This window comes from Vulpes vulpes, chromosome 16, assembly GCF_048418805.1.
Source record: "Vulpes vulpes isolate BD-2025 chromosome 16, VulVul3, whole genome shotgun sequence".
Taxonomy (NCBI): Eukaryota; Metazoa; Chordata; class Mammalia; order Carnivora; family Canidae; genus Vulpes; species Vulpes vulpes.
In genome coordinates, this window is record NC_132795.1 from 65,597,967 (window position 1) to 65,606,653 (window position 8,687).

The 8,687-nt window shown below is 37.7% G+C and overlaps 1 pseudogene; it reads left to right on the forward strand.

The window, feature by feature from the left end:
- The first annotated feature begins 6,712 nt into the window (after positions 1-6,712).
- On the forward strand, positions 6,713-7,588 carry LOC112915371 (tubulin polyglutamylase complex subunit 2 pseudogene; annotated as a pseudogene).
- Positions 7,589-8,687: the final 1,099 nt, after the last annotated feature.

The following is an 8,687-nucleotide window of genomic DNA, read 5'->3' on the forward strand; positions in this document are numbered from 1 at the left end:
GATGAAGAATTCAAAATAGTTGTTTTAAAGAAGTGCAGTGAGCTACAAGAAAACATCAAAAGACAATTCAATGAAATCAGAGAAAGAACACATGAAAAAAAATGAGAAGTTTAACAGAGGGCTAGAAACCATGAAAAATAAGCAAACAGAAATTTTGGAGCTAAAAACACAATGAATGAAATGAAAAATGCAATAGAGAGTGTCAATATCAGGCTTGACTAAGCATAAACAAGAATCTGTGAAGTCAAAGACTGTGAAATTATCCAGGTAGAAGCAAACAAAGAAAAAAGAATGAACAAGAGTGAAAAAAGCCTGCATGAATACGGATACCACACTCTATGTGAAGCCATGAAGAGAAACAATCTATGCATTATTGGTGTCCCAGAAAGAGAAGAGAGGTATAAAAAGAAAGAAAGCTGATTTAAAGGAATAACGGCTAAGAACTCCTCAACTATGAGAAGAGATGGGACATGAAATTTTATGAAACTCCTAGGTTTCCAAAAAAGTTTCAACCCAGAGTTCTACTCCAAGGCACACAATAAAATTGACCAAAATCAAAAACAAAGGGAAAATTTTAAAAGCAGCAAAAGAAAATAATAATAATAATAATAGTAATAATAAATTAAAATAAAATAAAAAATAAAAATAAAATAATAATAATAATAATCCTTACATAAGGAAACTTTCTGATTTTTAAGCAGAAACCTTGCAGGCCAGAAGAGAGTTAGATGCTATGTTTGAAGTGCTGAAAAAGAAAAGGGACAATCAAGACAACCTGGCTCAGCAAAGTTGTACTTCAGAATAAAGGAGAGATAAAGGCTTTAAAAAAAAAAAAAAAAAAAAAAAGAGGTAGCTTTGTTTAAATCAGAAAAAAAAAAATAGACTTTAAGTCAGAAACTGTAACATGTGACAAAGAAAGTCATTATATAATGGTAAAGTCAATTCATCAAAAGCATATAAAAATTGTAAAATATATATGCACCCAATATTATAGCCCCTAAATACATTAAGCAAATACTAACATATCGGAAGGGAGAAAAAAAAGACATCAATACAATAACGGTAGGATACTCCATACTCCATTTCCAACAATAAATGGATTATCCAGAAAGAACACTAATAACCTAAATAAAACTATAGACCAAATGGACTTAACAAACATGTACAGAATATTCCATCCCAAAGCAATGGAATATACATTCTTCTAATGTTCACACAGAACATTCTCCAGGTAAATTATGTATTAGGTCACAAAACAAATCTTAGCAAATTTAAGAAAAGTGAAATCATACCAAGTATATTTCCTATGACAACAATATGAAACCAGAAATTAATAACACTTGGTACATAATAACATATTTGCTTCAGGTGTACAACAAAGTATTTTGATATTGTCAGATTTAGTCCAAAGTACCCCCAGGGGGCCATTGAGCCTGGTGGTGAGAAGAGAGAGACTCCTCACCAGCGTGGGGCCTAGATCTCCTCCCGGGTTTTGGCACCAAAAATCAGGTTTAATCCCACTGGTAGTGAAATGGAATAGAGAGGCCAGGCAAAAGTTGGTCAAAGCAGGCTTTTAATGGGAAATATGAGGTAAGGTTTCCTTATTTGGTGGTGTTTTTCAGGTTTTCGGTCTTTTCCGGGTCTTGGGTTTTTTTGTTTTTTGTTTTTTGTTTTTTGTTTTTTGGGGTTTTTTGTTTTGTTTTGTTTTGTTTTGTTTGTTTTTTGTTTTTTGTTTTATTTCTGGTTAGGGCAAGGGTTACAGGTTTCGTAAGCTAAGTTCGGGTAGGGCAGCAAGGCGGCGTTGGCTAGAAAATGGGGGTGGGGCGGCGTTATTGGGAGGCTGCTGGCCTCAGCATTTTGAGGTTCCCCAGTCTCGCCAGCCCAACAGATACATGCATACAGCACAAAGTGATCACCAACGTTAGCTCAGTTACCATCTGTCACCATACAATTGACTCTCTTCACCCTTTTCCCCCACCCCTTAACCTCCTTCTTTGCTAACAACCACCAATCTGAACTCTGCATCTATGAGTTTTGTTTTGTTTGTTCATTTGTTTTTTAGATTTTACATATAAGCAAAATCAAATGAATTTGATTTTCTCTGACTTATTTCACTTAGCATAATACCCTCGAGGACCATCTTGTAGTTGCAAATGGCAAGATTTCCTTCTTTTTATGGCTGAGTAGTATTTCACTGTCCCACATCTTCTTTCTCCGTTCATCCATGCATGCACACTTAGATTGTTCCCGCCTCTTGGCTATCATAAATAATGCTGCAGTGAACATGGGGTTATGTGCATCTTTCTGAATTAGTGTTTTCATTTTCTTTGGATAAATACTCAGAAGTGGAATATGATAGTTTTTTTCTTTTTAGATTTTTTAAATTTATTTATTCATGATAGACACAGAGAGAGAGAGAGAGAGGCAGAGACACAGGAGGAGGGAGAAGCAGGCCCCATGCCGGGAGCCCAACGTGGGACTCCATCCCGGAACTCTGGGTTCACGCCCTGGGCCAAAGGCAGGCACCAAACCGCTGAGCCACCCAGGGATCCCCGGAATATGATAGTTTTATTTTTAATTTCGTAGGGAATTGACATACTGTTTTCTGTACTGGCTGCACCAATTTACATTCCCACCAACACTATACCAGTGCTCCCTTTTCTCTACAACTTCTTCAATGCTTGTTACTCCTTGTCTTTTTTATACTAGCTGTTCTGACAAGTGTGAGACAGCTCACTGTGGTTTTGATTTGCATTTCCCTGATGATTAGTGATGTTGAACATCTTTCTTGTGCTTGTTTGCCATCTGTATGTCTTCTTTGGAAAAAATGTCTACTCAGAGCCTCTGCCCATTTTTAACCAGATAATTTGGGGGTTTTGTTGTTGTTGTTGTTGTTGTTGTTGTTGTTATTGAGTTGTATAAATTCTTTACATATTTTGGATAATTAGCCCCTTATTGGATATATGATTTGCAAATATCTTCTCCCACTCAAAAAGTGGTCTTTTTAATCTGTTGATGGCTTTCTCCACTATATAGAAGCTTTTTAGTTTGATGTAGTCTCATTTGTTTATTTTTGCTCTTGTTACCATTGTCTTTGAAGAAAACCCAAAAAATATATTGCCAAGAGTAATGTCAAGCTTGCCACTTATGTTTTCTTCTAGGAGAAGAATGAACCCTTAAAACTCAACAATAAGAAAACAACAACTAATTTAAAAAGTGTACAAAAGACCTTAATAGACACCTCATCTTATTTATAGATAGCAAATGGCCTTTTCTTATGAAAAGAAGCTCCATATCTAAGGAAATTATAATAATAATGAGATATCATTATTCACCTATTAGAATGGCTAAAATCCAAAACATTGGCAACATCAAATGCTGGTAAGGATGTGGAGCAACAGAAATTCTTATTTATTGCTGGTGAGAATGCAAAATGGTACAACTTAGAAGATAATTTGGTAGTTTTTTACAAAGTTAAACATAGTCTTCATCATATGATCCAGGAGTCACATGCCTTAGCATTTACCCAACTGAGTTGAAAACATAAGTCCACGTGAAACCTTCCACATGCATGCGTATAGTAGCTTTACTCATAATTTATCTTGGGAAAAACAAGATGCCCTTCAAGAGTGAATGTGAATTTTGAAAAAAAAAAAAAAGTATGACAGTTGAAAAAAATAGGAATGGATAAAAAAATCATGATCCATACAGTGGAATTTTATTTAGCAATAAAAAGAAATGAGCTATCAAGTCATAAAAAGCTATGAAGGAAATTTAAATCTCTGTTGCAGAGTGAAAGAAGCCAATCTAAAAAGGTTATATACTGTATGATTCCAGTATGGACATTCTGGAAAAGAAAAAATTATAGAAACAGTTGAAAGATTAGTGTTTGCCAGGGATTAAATGTGGGAGAGAAGGTTGACACATCACATAATGCATTCATCAAAACCTATAGAATGTGCAACACAAAGAGTGAATGAAGCCTACTGTGAACTATAGACAGTAATTGATAATAAGGTATCAATATTGATTCATCCATTTAAACAAATTTACCACATCAATACACATTATTAATAATAGGGGAAACCATGGAGGTAGGGAGGAAGTATATGTAGAATTTCTGAACTTACTGTTCAATTGTTTGTTAACCTAAAACTGCTCTAAAAAAAATAATCTATTCATTTTTTAAAAACTGGTAAGTTTACAAAGTCACAACTGAAAAATAATCAAATGGCTTATTTATTTATTTATTTATTTATTTATTTCACTGGAAGAGGCCCAAGGAGTTGGTGCCGTTTCTCTACGTGATCACCAACCAGGTGACCACTGCCCCAGGCAGCCTCCATCCCTCAGGTGACAGCCCAAATCTATTACAGAATCCTAAGTGAGCTGCATCTCTATGCCTCACTTTCTTTCACCCTAAGTCCCAGAAGCTGTGTGGAATTTTCAGGTTCTGGTTCATTATGAGATAGAAACCTGGGATCAGACAGTGCAAAGACAATAGCCAGTGCGTGCTCAGTGTGGGAGCCTCAGAAGAGATCTTCAAACGGACCCTCCTGGGAATCCTGCTACATTCTTCTAATCAACTCATTCTACTATCTTTCACAGTGTTACATGGCTGCCTCACTTTCTTCAAAGGTGGAGAATAACCTGTCTTCTCCCATCCTACCACCTCTCGCTTTCTACAGATAATGAATCTCTTTGTTTAACAGAGGAAATAGAAGCCATTAAGCAGAAGAGCTCCATCTCCCTAATTCCTCACAAGCAAATCCAGCTGCATCTCCCACATCCCAGCTTCTTCCTTTGTGTTAATAGCAGAAATGTTTCCTTCCTCCTCCTTAGGGTCCGTAATTCCGCCTGGTCATTTGTTCCATCACTTCCCAGCTTTTTGGGGTCCTTATGCATCTACATAATGAGCATGTGTGATTATTTGTACTAACAGTCTCTCTTCTGCACACTCAGCTCTTCATCGCGATCATATGCATCCTACTGGCTTTAAACGCACCATCTCATACTTCTATAAGCTCCTTTCCACTCTTTATGAAGGGTCTGCTACTTTTTTAAAGCACTCCAGTGTGACCCTCACTCTACCACTACCATGCCCCTTGGGCTTTTCATAACATCTTCAAGAGTTATTTAGAGGGTCCAGAGGGAGCAATAAATTCATGTTTGACCCACCCCTTCTGATAACAGCAATGATTGAAATATAAAAAGAGAAAACCCAAATAAAATGGCTTATCTCAAATAGCAAAAACAAAGATAACAAACTATAAAGGAAGACATCTTTAAGTCTGATTACATTCAGATTTAAAATGTTCAAAGAAATAAACCAAACAAACTGAAGAATAAGGCATGGATTGAAAAAATATATTCATAATGGACATTCCTAAAAATTAGCTTCCCCAACACATGAGGAATTCATACAAGTTAATAAGGAAACAGATTCCCAGGTAATAGTGGGCAAAAGGACGAAGTCATTCAGAAGACAAATTACCAATTAACAGTATAAAGATGTTGAACCCCATGAGTAAATGGGGAAAATAAACTGTAGCAAAATACATTTTACATCCTTCTGAAAGGCAAATTTTGGAAGTCTGATGATGAGGATGTTAAAGAAACAGATTCATATGCCATTGGTGATACTCTGGAGAGCCACTGACACCATCTGCCAAAACTTCAGGCATGTGAGCTTATACCCCAGCATCTCCACTTTTAAGAATATCCTGACACATGTGTACAAGAAGGTGTACTCCAGAAAGTTCAGTGGAACTCTCTTTATAATAAGAAATGCTCATAAGTAACATAATGTCCATCAATAGAAGTTGCCAAATTAGGACATATTTCTAAAATAAATGACTTGATTTATATCTCTTGTGAATAAATGGATGCGCAATATAAATAAATGTGAATAAATCCTAAAGCACAATATTGGATTTTTAAAAACAAGTTTTGGAAAAGTATGTACCATATAATATCATTTATACACATATTAAAGACATAAGCAATAGTTTGTGTCATTTACATATACATGTAGATGTAGTTATAGTATTATATGCACAGAAATGAAAGACACCAAATTAATGATAATACTTACAGCTAAAAGATAGGGAGAGAAATTGGGAAAGAGTATACCAGGGGACTCAACTCCATCTTTAATTTATTTTAATCCCAACTAAATATGACCACATATTAAAATTTAATAAAATAGGTGGCAGGTATACATATGCTCATTTTATTATTTTCTAAACTTTTCTTCTACAAATTTTATATTTAAAAATGTAATAGTCGTCCATATTCTTTACATCCACCTTCTTGGCCTGGCTCCCATCCTCACTGCACTCCAAACTGGCTTCCAGAACCATCATCACCCCACCAAAATTAACAATGCCAATGACTTCCTTATGAAAATTTCAAAACATATATTTCCATCTCGCATGACCTACCAACCATGGTGTCTTGACTTAAATGATATACTCTCTCTGATTTTCTCTATACCTCTCTGGTCATTCCTTCTTTCCCTCATTGGATCGCTCATCCTCATCTATCACTGCTGCTGAAAGTTAGCTTTCAGAGGGAGACTTCCGGCATGACAAACTCTGTGATAAACTCTGTAGATCCACTGCCCAGTGAAAATGGTGAAAATTATTTCCTTTAAAGAATTATTCAGGTCCCCACAGTTGCCCTCACTACACACAGAGTGGGGACGCAAGCCATGGAGGAGACACTGCCCCAGGGCTGCAGCAAGCAGCACCTGGAGAAGCTGACCCTGGGGATCACCTGCATCCTCAAATCTCCCCTAGGTGTGGCAGAGATGACTAGCATAGAAAAACCACCTGCTGAACGTCATATGATTTCTTCATGGGAACAAAAAATAAAATAAAATAACTATATGCTACATGAGGATTTGAAGAATTTTTACCTGGTGACCAATGGCTTTCACATGACATGGAGTGTGTAGCTGGATGAGCACACCACTCCACCAGGAAGCATGGCGATTAACAGCATCTCAAAACTGACTCCACTCAACCAGTCATCCACGTATTCATTCCCTAATGCACCAACTCTGGCAGACCTGGAGGATGATACACTTGAAGCCAGTGAGAACCCACCAGAGAAGCCTCACTTTGAGTCTTGCAGTGTGATATTTGAGCTGGATCCTTGCAATGGGAACAGAAAGGTTTGCCTTGTCTACAAAACAGGGAAACCCGTGTTAGCACAAGATACTGAGATCTGGTCCCTGGACAGAGCGTTCTCCTGAATTTTCTCACAGATACCTTTACCACTTACTACCGCCTGCTCATCACGCACCTGGGCCTGCTGCAGTGGCAGTATGCCCTCCCCAGCTATGGCATTAGCCCCCAGGCCAAGCAATGGTTCAACATGTGTAAACCCATCACCTACAACGCAGACCAACTTCTTGGCGAATAAGCCTGGATCCCAGCAGAGTATTCAAGAGCAAGAATAAGACCTTAATCCCAAAAAGAAAGGGCCTGTTCAGCCTGCAGGTGGCCAGAAAGGCCCCGAAGTTTCTCTCTCCACCTCTAACTCCTCTTCTGGTCCTGGAAACCTGGCCCTTTTCTGGAAATGAGCACTTTCACTTACTTCCCTGCCAGCCCCACAGCCAAGATTTCCACACATAAGCGGCCCAAGCCTCAGGTTTTGTGAGTGGCACCATAGGCCTTTTCCCATGTAAGCGAGCCAAATCCCAGGCCTTTTACTCACTTTGGCATTAGCCAGGAGTTCAAGGGCATACTCAGGTCTCCTCTAGAGTTCTTTCCTCATCCCCTGCCTCTGAAAGCTGTAGAGTTTCAGAACTTGTTTAAATAGTTAAATTTTGCTGTTAAGAGATTTTCTCTCTTTCCACCCCCAATCCTCAACACCCTTCAGCAGTGATTAGAGAAATCCCCCCCAAAGAAACCACTGATTTTGATCCATGAGGCATTAGAACTGTGCTGTTCAATTGGTAATCACTAGCCACATGTGGCTATTTATATTAAAAATTCAGTTCCTCAATTGAATTAGCCACTTTGTGAGTGTTCATGGAGCTAGTAAATTCTGTATTCAACAACACAGAGATAATGGAACATTTTCATTATCATAGAAAGTTCTATTGGTCAGTGCATTAGAATATTTTCATGCTACCTTTTCTCAAATCAGCTCATTTTTGTTAGAGAATGTGGATATCTTAATTTAATGTGTCATAATGTTCCATGAAAATTCTTGAAGATACAATTGTACATGTTCTTTTTATTTTTCATAATTCTCACTCAGGTCCTTTTTCAGTTTCCTATAAGGTTTATTGCTTCCAAAAAAAAAAAAAAGAATTATTTAATGTCTATGGAAATGGTCCAAAGGGTATATAGTAAGTGCCAGAAACAAATTAAGAAAATCTCGGAAAATTTGATAAGAATAGCAAGAGTTTGTGGTATTTGAACTGAGACCCCTAATCTTGGTTCCCAACTACATACAATAGAAAGCCTAGTGGTGCGGCCAGGAACAGAGAACTCTCTTTTTCTCCAGCAGTTAGTCAAAGGGCTTTCTCTACAAGAGGAGCAGGGTATCAGCACTTCTCATCCTGTCCCCAACTACCAGTTGGTGAGGCTAAATTGTAGGCAAGCAGTGCCAAGAAGTAACCCAGGGTTAGGGTTAGGGTTAGGGTTAGGGTTAGGGTTAGGGTTAGGGTTAGG